Source organism: Magnolia sinica, chromosome 5 (genome assembly GCF_029962835.1).
Source record: "Magnolia sinica isolate HGM2019 chromosome 5, MsV1, whole genome shotgun sequence".
Taxonomy (NCBI): domain Eukaryota; kingdom Viridiplantae; phylum Streptophyta; class Magnoliopsida; order Magnoliales; family Magnoliaceae; genus Magnolia; species Magnolia sinica.
In genome coordinates, this window is record NC_080577.1 from 86,799,456 (window position 1) to 86,817,560 (window position 18,105).

Sequence of the window (18,105 nt, forward strand, 5' to 3'; positions counted from 1 at the left end):
TGTCCACAGCAAGCCCACCAATAGGTTGGATAACAAAGAAACATTAGATGTGCCTAAGGAAGTTTTTAATGTTGGGCATTCAATCATCATTGTTCCCTTGGCATGGTCCAACTAAGACCGATCCCTATGCCCAAAAAATGATTTGTCAAATGGATGAACAATGTTGTTTCAACTATAAATATGTATCAGAAATTGGAATATCCACATTCAATAATAACAAAGAAAAATCAATGAACAATCATCATCATTTTATTTCATTAATCTAAATTCTTGTTTCATCCCTCACATCGCCCTTCATTCTAAAATAAAGTACATTTAATTAGCGTAATTAAAGAATAGTTGAATTATAATTTTGTCAGCATCTCGGCTTGTATTGCGTCCATCATAATGACAGAAGAGTTGTGTAGGTTTGAAACCCCTTACTTCGTGCCGATGTCCATAAGACATGCGCATAAGAGAACAAATTCCTAACAAATCTGCAAAGTCATATAACATATGGGCCACTGGGGCCCCTATTATGTGGTCACACAAACAGGTCTTGTTTTGTGGTCGCGTAATAGGCTAGCCTCATGCATGTTTGAATCTCCTTCCTTCCTTGCTCCTGTGATGCCTCCCGTGGGATACCTGAATGCTGCAACTCTGTATTTTAAGAGCTCCCGAATGCTTCTCAGACCTCTATGATGATTCAAATAAGAGAGGGAGGGAGTATATACAGGCCTCCACATGTGTAAGCTATCTAATCCACACAACTAAGTGTTGTTGCACGGTATGACATATCCCTATTGTACGGTCCCGCAACAGGCTTCTGTGTAAGCCAGACATAATTACTTCTTTCAAGTTATCCCAACAATCCTTCTTCAGTTACTCGTCTGCACAACAGAGCAATCTTTTGTGAGTGTTTAACGTTTTTGTGCTCTAAAAGATGCCCCTTCAATCCTCCTTTAATTTTTTACTTAATCAAATGGGGGATAGATCATTTGTCAATGCAAAAATTCTTCTCAGTATTCATTGCGCGATCAAGTCTATGCAACAAAGTCAAGTCCTGCAGTCTATATAAGTCGGTCTCCTTTCACTTTAATCATTCCTCTTTCTACTTCCAGGTTATCATCATTCGGCTCGAGCTTCTTCCTTCTGGATGCGATGGTGGGTACATTGGTTTTTTCCTAGTACGTCATTGTCACTTGGTGAACTACCTAGTTTGGATTATTATGCCAAGGCTGAGAAAATATCGACCTAAGCAGGGGATTGGCTACATAGTGGAGAAGGATCATGCCCCTGCCCCCGGTCAAGTTTGTCTAAAAATTTCTTTAGAGGAGCCTATCCGCCAAGTAAAGCCTGTTAACAATTTAAAGGGGGTATCACTTTAGAAGAACTAAGGAGACCGGGAGAGCAATTTGTCAGGGTCATGACACCACCTCCATAGGAAGAAGGTAATGACTTAACCCCACAAGTGTCAGCGGCTGTGCTCCATTCTCCCACTACAGAAACTATAACGGACATCGAGCGTAAGCTCGCGTCTCCCATGATGAGGTTTGCAAGACGAAGTTCCTCATTTCCTGTCACCTGTTCACAAATGGAAATCCCCTCTTCCTATATGCAATAGATCCACCAAAGCGCCTTTCTTATCCCTGTAGAAGTGAGGGCACATATAGGTGGGGCCGACCCCTCCAATATAAGCAAACAAGTTAAGATTGAAGAACCTATCGAGGAGGAATCATCATCAGAAGAGAGAGAATGAAGAATCATCCTCCAGTAGTAATTCTGCTGAAGAAAGCAGCCCTTTTGAGGGCGATGACTTAGAAGAGGAAGGGGAAGTAAATATTAACAAGGAGGGCAACATCGTAAGTGAAGTCACCACGATTAGTCAAGAGGTCCCGCAAGATGTAACTACCTCGACTGGCCAAGCGAACACTCTTGCAGAGGAAGGGCCACTCGATTGTAGAGAATTTAACTACTCATCAATGGCTAATGTCTTCATGAATTTTAGTGCCAATTACTCCCATCTCCCTCACAAGATGCCTACCATTCTGTTGATCAACATTCCTCAAACTGATCCTAAAATCCTTCCCAAGATCGTGAAGGTCTCCTCATCGAGGGAAGCTGAACTTTTAATGTAGGTGGCGCATGCAGTGGAGGCGGCGTTGCTATCTTAAAACAGACCTTTGTCTACCCTTCGCAATGTAGAGGTTAATCAGGACATGACAGTCCTTTCGGCAACCACTGAGGGTAGATATTAGTGTAGAACGTGTTTTGATGAACAAGGTCACAATTACATCTTTCATAGTTTCAGTTATTGAAACTGTTGTTTTCCAGCCGCAATATGTTATGTGCGGAAGTATAGTGGAGCTAAAGAATGGAGGTTATGTCTTAGAGGGGGTGATTAGGACCTATTTAAAAATATACCTATTTAAAAACTTAATTGCCTAACTTAAACTAATTAACAATTAAACTATGCAAGACAATTTAACTCTAAGGTTTCCAAGCCAATAGATGGTCCAATCACATAGACTGTTAGTGCACTTATTTGCACCCATGTTTGTCAATTACATGACTAGTCGTGTCTTGTAGTTGGATGAGTTCTTGGCAAGTGAAGACCGGCGACGCAACTGGATCAAAAGCATCAAAGCCACATTAAAGATGAAAAAATGCTTCTGCGATCGTGACCTTGCAAATAGATGATCTCAAAGCAAATAAGAACACCTACCTAGGACATCTATTCTAAGCTAATCCCAAGTTCATATTTTATCCTATAGTATTGGCTTTTGCATATCCCAAGTTATTGAATGATTAAAAGGACAAAAACAGGAAAATCTGTCCACCTTCGGTAGGAAGAGGGTGTCACCAATTGTCACCTTTGGTATTACCGAAGATACCTTCGGTGTTATCGAATGTGCTCAAAACTATCCAGCAAGCTTACAACGTTAATTCGGTATCACCGACTGGATAATTCAGTGACACCGACTGCCACCAATGAACAATGCTTGGTGCCACCGAAATGGATATATTTTAAACAACAACTTGAGAAATTAATTCGGTACTACCGAATGATATTTCAGCACCACCGAAGCAAGTTCGGTGATACCGAACTTCACTTCAGTAGCACCATTTTATAACCATTTTATATCTGTTGAAAGCTTTTGTCTATAAAAACGGCTTGTAAAAACTAGCAAAATTAGTGGAAATAGGTACTATAGAGTCTCTAGTGTACCCCAAACTTATCTTACCCCATTTAAACTCTATCCATATGAGTTCATGTTCTCTTCATTGTAATCTTTAACTTTTATGAGCATTCAAAGCTCCTATTCAATGAACGTGATCTCGTGCCTTCTCTAGAGTTCAAAGACTAAACCAATAGAAAAATATTTAGTTTTTTGATACTTTACAGCATTTATAGGTTGAATCCCTTAGAAAATCCACTCATTATCCTAGATAGGAGATTCAACTAACTCTCATAACCTTGGTCACCTTCTAGCTACATCTTATGCAAGGTTTTTTATTGTGAAGCTGAGCCAACAAGTAAATCCAAGTTACGCGATCGGGGGAGCACCGGGAAGCTGATTCAAGCTCGAGAGCGCGAAGATCTAGCAACCCGAGACAAGCTACAAGAGATAACTCAATCCGACAAGTAAGTGTCATTATAAGAGTTTAAAAGTTTAGTCTCATTCCTCATGTAGGATTGAGGCTAAGAGTTTGCTATAAATAAACTCGATTAGGTTCCTTTATGTAGGACCTTAGCTAGTGGGCCTAAAGGTAGGTGCCTTATGTTGGACCTTGGACGGTGGGCCTAAACTGTGGGTGCCTTGTGTGGGACCTTGGCTGGTTGGCCTAAACGTAGGTTCTAGGTGTAGGACCTTTGCTCTTGTGGAGAGCATAAATTTGTTTCCTTAGTGTAGGATTGTAAAGGTTATAGGTGAACCTGTTTAAAACCTTTGATAGTGAAATCCGGTACACTCTGGGATTGAGTGTAGATGCCAAGAGTAGAGTATGCACATAGCCGAATCACTATAAATGCTTATGTTTGGAATGTTCATTTGCGCATCTATTTAAATCATGCTTATATATGCTTAAATGTTTAAATTTGTATACATGATTGAATGAATATTATTCATTGATAGGAAGCACATTCCACAAAAAAGCTCACAACGCTAGGCTAGGTATTATATTTTCATATCTTTAATAGTGTTTGTGATTGGATTCTCTAATTGGCTTGGAAGCCATTAGAGTTATTTTGCCTAACTTAGTTAAAATTGAATGATTATTTAAGTTAGGCAATCAGAACTTTAAATATGTGAAAATAATCGAAAAGTCCTATTCACCCCCCTCTAGGACATTGCCTCATATTCACTCTTCAGTATCAGTGGTGTAAATCGCAATTTCATAGACTACAAGAATATGCATATAAATAACTAGTCTATAAAATGATAGCAAACATGTGTGTGTGTGGGATGTGCTACCTATCAAGTTAATCATTCATTTAATCATGCATTCATAATTAAGCATTCAACATATTAGCATAATTAAATAAGATGCGCAAATTACAAACACAAACACAAACACAAACCCAGAAATGTCATTTGCCGCAACATCAATTAGCTAGAAGAAGAGAATTGTCAAAGACCGAGAATGCATCTCAGTCAAGAGCTATGCTGCAGCCACATCCATTCTAGAAAATTCCTTAACAAGAGGAACAATTGACCGTAAACATAGTTGAAGCAATTCTGAAACCCATCGTGCACAATTAGGTCATGGAAGATGGTACCCAGCCTAACAATATAGTGAAGTTGGGCAACATTGACAATCATGATGACTTGTCCGATTATCTCAGCGACGAGTGCTTTCAGGTGACGAACTGCTGATTGAAGAACTAATTATGACGATCGAAGCACTGGAAGTATCCTCATCCACTTTCAAGCAGACGGGGGTGACTTCGATGACCACTAAGAATGTTGAATGTTCCAGTGTAGGTTCTGATGCGCAGCACGGTTTGAAAACACTTTATGGCAATGTTTGGATTCAAAAATTGTTTTTGGATTATTACCACCCATTGTGTTTGATTGCAACAAGGTACTTACTCTCCCATCTAGTTTTCAGGCCAAGCCATCTCAACCCAATAAGATGTTATGTGACGTAGAGAAGCTCGGTACTTCTATAGTAATAAAACATGTTTCTTTTCCCCAAAAGATGCAATTGAAGGAGTTCAAATTAAAATTGAGCAAAATACCACAAGTAAATATTATCACTGTTGAGTCAGGGGCTTGTCCGAAAGGGTAGTCATAGAAAGGCCTACTTATGATATGACTCAACATCTTAAATAGCTATACATATCCGCCCACCTTAAGAGCTGCCTAGTCACCAGAATCTTGGTCGCTAATGGGGCCATTGTTAATCTTATCCTAGTAAAAATGAAACCAAATTTAGAAAAAATCTCAGCCGATCTAATTCCATCCAAGGTTATAGTTAGTAAATTTTCTAGGCATGTCACGAATACACAAGGCGTGTTACCGATCAACTTGACTGTAGGAACTAAAAGAGCATTGGCTCCTTTCTTCATGGTCGATACTTCATCCATTACAATGCCCTGCTCTTAAGATATTGGATCCATTCTTTTGCGTGTATCCCATCATCATTGCATCAATTTATAATATTTTAAATCAAGATAAAGTCGAATTGGTATTGGCCGATAACAAGTCATTCTTGGCTACATTAAATGCAAATGAGGCCTACTATAGGGATGAAGTATGACCAATTCACTTCATCGGTATGAACAAGCATGGACTTCCGATTAGGATATCTATCAAGAAGAATCCAGATAGTATTGTTCAAGATATTATTGTTGTAATTTGTTCAGTTGATAACCTGCCGAGGGACATTGTACCTTCTCGGCCAGTTCCACGCTACACTATTGAAGAAATCCCATGATTAGAGGGTCGAAGAAAGCCTAAAAGATATTGATAACGATTGCTTGGTAAACTTGACATATAGAGTTGTTCCAGCCGATGATGTAGATAGAGATGAAATAGACATGCACTTAAAGGAAGCCCCTGATAAGTGGAAAGATTCTCAGGCTTAAGTTCAGGATCCCTTAGTTAAGGTGAACCTAGGAAACGATCAAGACCCTAAGTTAAACTTTATCAGTGGATTACTAAAGCCACAAAACAAAACTCAGCTCACTGGTTTGCTAAGAGAGTTTGTTGATTACTTTGCATGAGACTACCATGAGATGCCAGGACTATATCAAAGTCTAGTTGAGCACAATTTTCCAATAAAGGAAGTATAATAACCATGAAAGCATCCACCTAGGCGAATTCAATAGATGTCACTCAAAACATAAATGAAATGATCGAACGGTTACTGAAGGCCGGTTTCATCATGCCTATTAAGTATGTTAAATGGATCTCGAATGTGGTCCTAGTGATAAAAATGAACGGTAAGTTACGAGTATGCTTTAATTTTAGAAATTTAAATATAGTCACACCGAAGAATGAATATCTGATGCTTGTGGCTGATCAGTTGTTCGGCCGAGCGGCTGAACATCAAATGGTTTCTGTTGAGGGTCAAACATTACATATTATCCCTCATTTATATCTTGGTTTTATGTAAATGATACTGCTTAATGTCCCATTTTATTCATGTTTGTGTTGTAAGGTGAATTTAAGAGCTTGGATTGGAAAGAATACTAAAAGCATAGATTTAGTGCCCAAGAATTACCAAGGCAAAAAATGGATCTTTAGAGATTAAGATTGAACATTTCACGACTCCAAGATATAAGAAAACCAAGTAGAGAATGAAGGAGGTCAAAAGAACAAGTGCAGAATACATTGATTGTGTCATCGACCACCGTTCGATGACATTGAAGCCATTGTTCGATGACAACAAAAACCTCTCGATGACATCGAATTCATAAAAGAAAATCAAGTTGGTCGCTGGACATATTGGGTGCCTTTATCGATTCATCAAAGCATCTCTCGATGACATCAAAGTCTGTTCGATGAAATTGAATTTAATGAAGAATTATGAAACAACTCACTGGACTATTTTGGACACCTTTTTGATTCCTCAAAGACATGCTCGATGACTTGAAGCTTCGCTCGATGACATCAAAGTAAGGTTCGATGATACAGAGACTTACGCAGTGCGAAAGAAGAAAATGCGCGACTTCCAGATTCAAACCCCTTCGATGACATCGAAAGTTGTTCAATGACATTGAAAGCGTTACGCAGAATTTACGAAGATTGCGTAAATTCAATCCGATTTTTTGATTTTGTACAACTTTGCCGATAAATATGGGTTTCCTAAGTCTTTTTGGGATATCTAAGTTTTGGAGGAGCAGAGCAAAGGGGTGGAGCCATATCCCAAGCATTTCCTCTTCTCTTCTTCCTAGTTTTTAATGCAACTCCATTGATTTTACTCTGATATTTAAGGAATACTTTTAGTTTTTAATGGTTTATTGTGACTCAAATTATAATAGATCTACAATAGCTTGAAGTATCTTCTTTTCCTGATATGAGATTGTGAAGTTAGTAAATCCTGTTGTCCACCATCGTCTCTTGGGCATGGTTGGGTGATGAAATATCTTCTAACCCTCACAATTCTCCTATGTTAGTTGTTGGATCAATATATCCTGTTGTTTGCCATAGTCTCCTGGGCATGGTTGAATGATGGAATCACTTCCAATCTTTACAACTTTCATCCGTTGAGAATTAGATCGATGGAAGTTCGGATATGAGTTTATTGATATATCCTCTAATTGGATAAGATAGACTCCAATTCCAATTGAGTTCCTTGAATCAAATAAGGAAACATCCTAATAGCTGCGAGTGGATCCCTGGAAACCCTAGTTCCCACCTTTAATTTCTTAAGTTTTTAATTTCATACTTCACCAGTACTTCCTTATATTCTAGATTTAGATTTAGATCTTCTTATAGTTCTGATTCTAATTACTTTTAGAATATATATGAGATTAATCCTTGTGGATTCAACCTCGGCCTTACCGAGATTATTACTACATCGCGACCCTACGTTTGGGGTTGTGAACAAGTTTTTGGTGCCGTTGACGGGAATTAACAATTGCATTTTTTTGAGATTAACTAGTTTTGAAATTAGTTTAATATTAGGGTTTTTCTACTTTCTATTTTTAGGTTAGGATTTTTTCAGAATTATTTTAGAAATTAACTTAACTTTCTAATTCTAAGATAGAAACTTTCCTAATTAGTTTTTAGAAACTATTTTTTTTTTAAATTTTTTTTTAGAAACTTTCCTAATCCGTTTTTAGAAACTAAATTTCCTTTCCTTTTTCTATTTTTAGAAACTTAGTTGCTTTCTTAGTTCTTTTTTGGAAACTAATTCACTTTCTTTTTTCTTCTGTAGGATCCCAAAATAGAACCTTCTAATTTGGTAACTTCTTTCTGATTCTCTCTTTCTATTTCTAGATTTATATTTCCCTCTTTCTTTTTAGGTTTAGGTTAGATTTTGAAATTGAGGGTTGAGAGTGTTTCATGCCCAAGTGGGTTCGTGATAACACTCGACGTCTCTTGAGTGAAGGAGGATTGGTTGAGGGGTTATCTATCCATCACAGGATTAGACACCACTTGAGATCCACAGAGTTAATTGAAGTTATGGCTACCAATCAACCGGCCAATCAACCTCCAAATCCACCTCAACCTAGGGCTGAGGAAATCCAGGATGAAAATGAGATGCATCAAGCACCCCCACCTCGTACTTTATGAGATTATTTATAACCAGCGGTAGTGAGCATACCTTCATGCATGGTTTTTCTAGAAAATACGGGACATGGATATCCAGCCAGGGGTGATCCAACTCCTTCCTAAATTCTATGGACTTGAATATGAAAATCCATATTTACACTTGAAAGAGTTTGATGAGATCATAGCCACTTTATACTTTCCCAATGTGTCTGATGACACAGTCAGGCTGAATCTCTTTCCCTTTTCTTTAAAGGAGAAAGTTAAGACGTGGTTGCATTCATTACATCCACGATCTATTGGCAGATGGAACGACATGACAGGGGAGTTCATAAAGAAAATTTCCCCATATCATAAAACAAACACCCTTAGAAAATCGATCATGAACTTTGCCCAAAAGGAAGATGAAACATTCTTCTAATGTTGGGAGCAATTCAAGGATCTTGTCAATTCATGCCCACAACATCATTTTGAAACTTAACGAATAACAATTTTTTTTATTTTTATTTTTTACGATGGGCTGACTTCTTCCTACGCTAAATAGTCAAGACAATGTGCAATGGGGAATTCATGAACAAAGAGGTCGATGATGTGTGGGATTATTTTGATAAGCTTGCTGAAAACACACAATCATGGGACATCTCCCCGAAATCAAGCACCACTTCTAAGCCTACTTAATCGAAGGAGAAGGGCGAAATATACCTCCTGAAAGAGGATGATGATATTAATGCTAAAGTGGTTAATCTCACAAGAAAACTCATGGCAATGGAATTAAAGAAAGATAAGGCTAAGGAAATTGTTTGCGGTATTTATGCTTGCAACATTCACACAACTGAAAATTGTCCAACAATACTTACTTTTCAAGAGGTACTGAATGAGCAATCTAATGCCGTAAATAATTACTAAAGACCTTTCAGTGGACCCACCTTCAATACATATAATCCTAGTTGGAGAAAGCATCCAAATTTCAGTTGGAGGAACGGACAAACTGCTACTCCTCAAGGATTCCCTAATCAAAGTCCAAATCAAGGGAAACCTCAAGAGGATCCGATTCTAAAGTATCTTCAAAATCAAGAGCTTTTCAATCAGGGTATGCTACAAGTCTTTCAAGACCTTACAAAGGACATTCAAGGGCTTGAGACAAAAATGCAATTGGGAACAAGGGAAGCCTTCTGGCTCAACCTCTTCCCAATCTAAAACCGCAATATAAAGTCAGCGACCCGAGCTCTTCAAATCAAATGGAGCAAGCTAAGTCTATCACCACCCTTAAGAGTGGAAAAATAATTGACAAATCTATTCCGATAAGGGTTGAAAAATGCAAGGTCTCTGAAATAGATGAAACAGATAGACCTAGCACTGCTCCACAAGACTTAAAACTGGAACTTCAAGGCAACCCGATTGCACCATTCCCTTAATAGTTGATTGCACCAAAACCTCTTTCTAACTCTCAGGATATTCTAAAGGTGCCGAAACAAGTGAAGGTCAACATTCCACTACTGGATGTCGTTAAACAAATACCTTCATATGCCAAGTTTTTGAAAGATTTATGCACTACCAAAAGATGGCAAAACATTCAAAAGAAAATATTTCTGACAGAAAAAGTAAGTGACATCCTAAAATAAGATTAAAAACGCTAAGCTATATATCCTAGAGGGGGGGGGGGGGGAGTGAATAGGACTATGCCAAATTAAAATAATTAATAGCGGAATTTAAACAAATAAAGGAAAGATAACACTTAAATAATCCACAATGCAGAAATTAAATACAACCTCAAATGTACGAGTATTGAGAGATTGATACAGATGTTATTCTAAGAACAACCTTACATCGAAAACCAATGTTTATGGTAGGACAACTTGATTCCTAGAAAGGTCTGTGTATCAAAAACTCAAACTGATATAGAGGAATAAAGAAATGAATAGCAAGAAAAGAAATCTAAGCTATTACAACATTCCCACACTTGCATAAAAGAAATTAGAACATTCTCCACAAATGCAAAAAGGGAAATTACAAATATCTACAAAAAGAAATAAACAATCAATCCACAAGACCAAAAATTATTATGGTTCGCTTGTGTGTACACTAACTGTTAAATAACAGCTACACAACTACTCCACTCCTAATATCCTCACACAGTGGATATTAGTGTTCACTATGAAAATAGGTTTTTCAAGGTTCACCTAAAACCCTCACAATTGTCTCTTTCAAGTGGGCTTACATAATTCAAAAACCCCACACTCTGAGTTTTCTGGATCACCTCAGATAAACCAAAACAAAGAGATTTTTTTGGCGCAATCTCAATGAAACCAAAAGGATAGAAATTTACAATAATGTAAAATACTTGGATATTTTCTTTTTGATGTAACCCAGAAGAACTAAATCGGAGTAGAAGTTCAACGTAGAAGTTCAATGTCCACACTCACTTATGAAATGATTCTAGGTTCTAAATTGATTTTAAATTAAATCAAGTTGGGCTAGCTCTATTTGATTTTGATTCCAAGAAAAGGATAAATCTCAATCCCTTCTTCAAATATGATTGGAATAAAGAATACAAAATCAAATATAACAAAGTTAAATTAAGATAATATTAAATAAGCACAATATAGTTTAAAAAGATGACTAACTTTTCTCTCAGAGTGGCGTATTGATTTTACTTGAATTCAATGAAAAATTTTGAAATTCGTGCTCTATTTATAAGTGAAGAAATCGTATTCTTGACTGGTCCTGTGGTTACCACGATTGGTCGTAGGACCAATAGATTTTTGAAATTTGGGCGCGATAAGATAAAGTCGTTCCATGACAGGTCGTAGACCCTGCACGACCAGTCGAGGGACCTCCACGACTGGTCGTGTGAAACCAAATTTAGTTGCTGGACTTTGAGTCGAGGCTGTAGGACTAGTCGAGAACGAGTCGAGCACTGTTCACACAACCGGTCAAGCAGTCTCGAGGATTGGTCGAGGCTTAACAAAAAATTCTAAAAATCTATAACAAATTAGGACTGGTCGAGCTAGTGCTAGGACTAATCGAACAAAGTCCAAAACTAGTCGAGAAACAGTCTATGCACTTATAAAATGACTTAATTGAATAATGTATTCAAAATGACCTATCCTATGGTCAATCTAAGGTCATTCATACCTTATACATGATGTATAAACATTGAAACTTCTTTTCCTTCGGTTGATAGTTGATCTTTAAAGTTCACGAAGCTTGTGATCATTATACATGATGAAGCTTGAACTTGAAACCTTTTGAAGCTTCAACTTAAAGTATATTGAAGCTTGAATTTATAACTTTTAGAGGCTTGAACTTGAAATGTCTTGAATCTTGAGCTTGAGGTTCAAAGTAAAAGACTATCTCATGACTTGGAGCTTGAATTATGAATCTTGATCATTGAACACACACTTGATGTTGAACTCGAATATGACCATGTAAACTTGCATTAAAGATCTTTGTTCTTCAGTGATGTACCGTCTTCATTATGTAGATTAGCTACACAAGACACAGATTCTAAGAGAGGTTTTGGCACTACAAAATTTGACAATATAGGAGCTAGAAACCATAACACTTACAATCTCCCCATTTGTCAAATTTGTGACAAAACACACTTCCTAATAACATAAGCATTATACGCACAACAAATCATGCATTATTAATATAAACCAGTTACAACCTGGTTAAAGAATCATGCACCAGTTATAAACAGGACAAAGCATTAATTCGCATCAATTCCTCCAATAATACTCCCCCTTACTTATTCCTCCTCCCCCTTACACAAAGAAGGCTACATGTCCATCCACAATCTCACATGCCATATATCACAAGCACCATATATCAAGTATGACAACAAAATTCTCCCCCCTTTTGTCACAATATGACAAAGGAAGAAACCAATACAGGAACAGGACGTAGATAAATAAGGAAGAATAAGATGAGCAATGAGGAATAATGGATCAAAATAGTCAAGATATTAAATTCATAAGCAAGTAATGTTCAAACAAAAGTCAATCTCATAAACCAAAGAAAGCGAAGTATCATAAGAGTTATTACAAACCAAGTGAGAAAAACACTAATCAGATCCTGAAGAGGGAGCATGAATAGATGGATCAATTTGATGTAAACCCTTATTAATGTGCCTCATATATTTACGCATATAGGCAAATTGAGTATCCTGGGTTACACAGATCTGAGCCACATGTTCCTCAAGAGTATGCAACCTCTCAGCGAAATCAAAAGGCTGATAGTCAAGATCATCAGCTCAGTCGGATTCGATCTCATCAAATATATCATCCATGTTAATGTCATCTGGAGGTAAATTGCCTTCTTCTTCATTTACTGCTTCAGCTCCACCAACACCCCCATTGACTTGACCTTCGGCCAACCTCAGATTCATTTTGTTTATATTGGAGTTGTTGAAAATAAGGTGTTGAATGGGAGCCTCTCCAACAGGCATAACTAATATATGGGTGGCTAACACAGTCATCAGATAAGCAAAAGGTATATCACTGTGTCTAGGATGAAGACGAAATTGGATGATGTAATGACAGATTAAAAACGGAAGACATACAGAAGTACCAGACATGATAGAATGAAGAATCCGAACCATGAAATTAGTGAGTTCGATTTTGTTACCAGAATGGAGATACACATTAAAAATGAATATCTTGTGAAGGACTCTGTATAAGGGTAACAAGTACTTTAAAACAAGCGCATTTCCATTAGTGCTCCATTGCGCATCTATATTGCACAATTCTCTAGTAAGCATAGGTTTTCTGATTCAAATGGTGTAGCTTGTAAAATGCTAATGGGAATACCTTGGTCATTAACAGGTATGTCCATTAGACCAGAGATCAAATGTCAGTCTATTTCAACTGGACCTTCTCTAGCAGTAATAATAAATGTTAGATTTTCAGTTGAAAAATCAGAAATACATGTATACATAGCTTGCACAATGGACTGGTATGTTGGCCCACCCTAATGTAGAATGTTATCCCATCCTACAGATTGAAGAAGAGGAAGAATTTCAAATGGAGCAAGATGTTCAACATGAACAGGTCGTTCAACTATAACATTGCGCAACTTTATATCCCGCACATAGGGGGGATCATCTTCGAGTGACTGAAAGTGGCGCCTTGTGATAGTTGTCGATCTAGACGTTGAAGGACCACGAGAACTTTTCTTTTTGCCTCTACCTTCCATTTGCAACTAGAAAAAATAAGGAATCAATTAGTTGCAAAAGAAGTAAAGTAAGTTTTCTCAAGATCAAATTTTGGAGAAGAAAACCCTAAAACACTCAATGAAACAAGAAATAAATCACTCCAAAGATGAAAAGGAAGTGATATGAACTTGAATTTATAAGGAAAATAGAAATAAAGCACTAACCTTGTAGAACTAGGGAGATGGGTTCTACCGGTCGTGCTAGGACTCGTTGGAGAAGAAACCCATAATGAAGAAAAAAGGGTTTTTTCCCCAAATAAAGTATCAGTCCGCACTACACGACTGGTCAAGTACATGCTCGATCGGTCGTGCCACAACTGGTCGAGTATGTACTCGACTGATCGTGCATAGCCAAAAATATACAATTTTATTAAAAATTTAAAATTTAAACATTCAAACTAACATACACACACACACGCACACACACACACATTATAATATAGAAATGCATGAATAATCAATTCAAATTGCACATATCAAGATCAAATTTTAATTTAGAAAACCTGTTTTTGTCGAGCGATTTTGTGATTATGTCAGCAACTTGAGTCTCAGTCGGAATATATTCCAAAGTAATTGTCTTTTCTTCTATTAATTCATAAATGTAGTGATATCTAATGTCAATGGGCTTGGTTCATGAATGCTGGATTGAATTTTTAAATATATTAATTGCACAGGAATTATCACAATATAAAACCATATAATGATGTGTGATTCCGTAATCGCTTAATATTCTTTTCATCCATACAAGCTGAGTACATGCATTACCTGCTACAATGTATTCAGCCTCAGCAGTTGAGAGCGATACAGAACTTTGTTTCTTACTTTGCCAAGAACCTAAATAGTTCTCAACATAGAAACAACCACCACTGGTTGATTTTCTATCATCAATATTACCAGCCCAATCAGAATCAGTGTAACCAGCTAATTGAACACTAGTATCATGTGGATACTAAAGACCCAGATTAACTGAACTTGCGACATATCGCATAATCCGCTTAACATCAGTTAAATGTGACTCTTTAGGGTCAAATTGATATCTAGCGCAAATCCCTACGCTAAATGCAATATCAGGTTGACTCGCAATTAAATACAGTAAACTACCTTTCATACTGCAATACAATTTAGGATCTACTTTCTTACTTGTAAAGTCCTTTGAGAGTTTTAAAGTCGTACTCATAGGAGTATCAAACTTTTTTCCTTTTTCAAATTCGAACTTTTTAACTAAGTTTAGAAAATATTTGGTTTGAGAAATAAAGAAACCATCAAATTGCTGTTTAACTTACAACCTTAGAAAATAATTCAATTCCCCAACCATACTCATTTCGAACTTAGATTTCATAAGAACCGCAAACTCAACAGTCATGTTAGCACAGGTAGATCTATAAATAATATCATCAACATAAATTTGAACTATTAAAATGTAATCATTATGTTTCTTTACAAATAGAGTCTTATCAATACTTCCCAATATAAAGTTATGACATAATAAAACTTAGTCGATTTTTCATACCATGCCCTGGGAGCTTATTTTAAACCGTAGAGAGCCTTTTTTAGGCGATATACATGATCACCATTCTTAGGGTCTTCAAACCCCATTAGTTGTTCAACATACACTTCTTCATGCAAATCGCTATTTAAAAAGGCACTCTTTACATCCATTTAGTATATTTTGAACTTTTTAAAGCAAGCAATGAATATAAATAGTCTGATTGATTCAACACGAGCTACTGGGGCAAAGGTTTCATCATAATCGATACCTTCAATTTGAGTGTACCCTTTTACAACCAGTATAACCTTATTTCTAATAATATTACTAAGTTCATCAGACTTATTTTTGAAAATCCATTTAGTTTTGATAATGTGTTTATCTTTAGGTCTAGGAACTAAGTACCAAACATCATTTCTAACAAATTGATTAAGCTCTTCTTGCATCGTAGCTATTCAGTTTTCATCCGTAAGAGCTTCTTTTATGTTAGTCGGTTCTTTTTGAAATGTAAAGCATACGTAATTATACATATCTTCTAGTTATTTATGAGTGCGCACACCAGTGAAAGGGTTTCCAAGAATTTGATTAGTTGGATGATCTTTAACCATCCTCAGTTCAGAGTTATTTTGACTTAATGAAAAGTCTAGTTTATCAATTAAAAGTACTTCATCATTATTTGGACTTGAGACAGGTGTATTCAGGTGATTATCAATAACCACATTAATGGACTCTTGAATTACATCAGTCCTCTTATTAAGAACCCGATATGCTCGACTATTCAGAGTATACCCTAAAAATATTCTTTCATTACTTTTGGTGTCAAACTTACCCAGATTTTCTCGGTCACGTAAAATGTAACACTTGCTGCCAAAAACTTGAAAGTATTTGACAGTAGGCTTCTTATCAAACCACATTTCATAAGCCGTTTGATTATTTGATTTTCTAGTATAGACACAGTTAATTATATAACACGTAGTATTTATGGCGTTGGCCCAAAGATTTTAGGGAGCTTCATACTATTTAACATTACATTTGTCATTTCTTGAAGTACTCTATTTTTTCTTTCTACTATACCATTTTGTTGTGGTGTTTTGGGCGCAGAGAATTCATGTGATATTCCCTGATCACTGCAAAACCTCTCAAAACTACTATTCTCAAATTCTGATCCATGATCGCTGCGGATCTTACAGACTTGAGATTCTTTTTCAGTTTGGATACGTCTAAGTACCATTTTTACTTCATTGAGAGTTTCTGATTTGTCTTTTAAGAAGACTACCCAAATATATCTAGTAAAGTCATCGACAATTACCAGTATGTACTTCTTGTCACCTCGACTCTCCGTTCTAGTTGGTCCAATAAGATCCATATGAAGGAGTTCGAGCGGTTTAGATGTGGCATTGGAGTCCACTTTTTTTGTGAGAGCTCCTAGTTTGCTTGCCAATCTGGCATTCACCACATATTTTATCTATTTTCTGTATTTTGGATAAGCCTCTTACTAACTCTCTTTTGCTCAATCTATACAAGTTGTAGTAGTGTACATGTCCAAGACGTTTATGCCATAACTTGGTCTCATTGGTATGGACCATGTAACACGATAGATTAGATGAGCTTGAATCACTTGCAATGTAGCAATTTTCAGAAGTGCTAAGACCAGTTAATATTACTGAACCATTTTTATTTAAAATTTCGCACCCTAGGTTAGTAAATTTTACGCTATGATTTTTATCACATATTTGAGAAATACTTAATAAGTTGTGTTTTAAACCTTCTATATATAACACATTCTTAAATAAAAGGAGGTTAAAAAGTTGAACCGTACCTTGGCCAATAATCTTGCAGTTGCTACCTTCACCGAATGTGACTAAACCATCAGTCATATCTTTAAAATTGGTGAACAAACCCTTATTGCCTGTCATATGTCTGGAGCAACTACTGTCTAGGTACCACTTTGAATGGCTAAAAGCTTTAAAAGTGGTGTGGACAACCAAACAAGTAACCTTAGGAACCCATTTCATAATTGTTTTAGGTTTAGGAGTATAGTTGGTCTTCTTATGATTGTAGTTATTATAAGACCGACCCATTGAGTTAGATTTTAAGAGCTCCTTAAGTAAATCAACAATTTTCTCAGCTAAAGGATTACAATTATGATTTTTGTAGTTGATATTATTGCTTTTAGGTTTTAAGGATGAAAAAGTCTTAGCCTTATTAGAATAGTTTTAACTCAGACTCTTCCCTTTTGAGTTTGAAGACTCTCCTTTAACAAACTTAGGAGGAGTATTCTTATGTTTGGGAGGAATATTTTTGTCGTAGCCCAAACTGGATCAGTTGCCACATTTTTTGGATCCAGATAATAGTTTTTCTAACTTAGGATCACCTTAGGCATACCTCCATGTGTCCTTTAAACTCAAAAGTGAAGAGACTTCAAGTTTTAGTTTTTGATTTTCAGATTTTAGATTTTCAATAAGGGAGGTTTTGAAATCTAAATCGCATTTAGTTTTTTCAAAACAATCTGAAATGTGGGATTTTTCTAAAACAAGAGTATTAAAATTTTCTTTAAGTTTCGAAAACTTTTCTTTCGGAAGTTTTAGTTTTACCGCAATTTTACAACTTTCCTTGTATAGGGCATTATAAGCATCTTGAAGATCTTTTTCATTTTCATGATCACTATTTAGATTTTCTTCACTAGTTGAATCATCATTATCT

At 36.5% G+C, this 18,105-nt stretch overlaps 1 non-coding gene across 1 annotated transcript; it reads right to left on the reverse strand.

Moving 5' to 3' along the window:
- Positions 1–9,066: 9,066 nt before the first annotated feature.
- Positions 9,067–9,173, reverse strand: LOC131247577 (small nucleolar RNA R71). Its single transcript, XR_009171856.1, has one exon. It is a non-coding gene; the product is annotated as a small nucleolar RNA R71 (small nucleolar RNA).
- Positions 9,174–18,105: the final 8,932 nt, after the last annotated feature.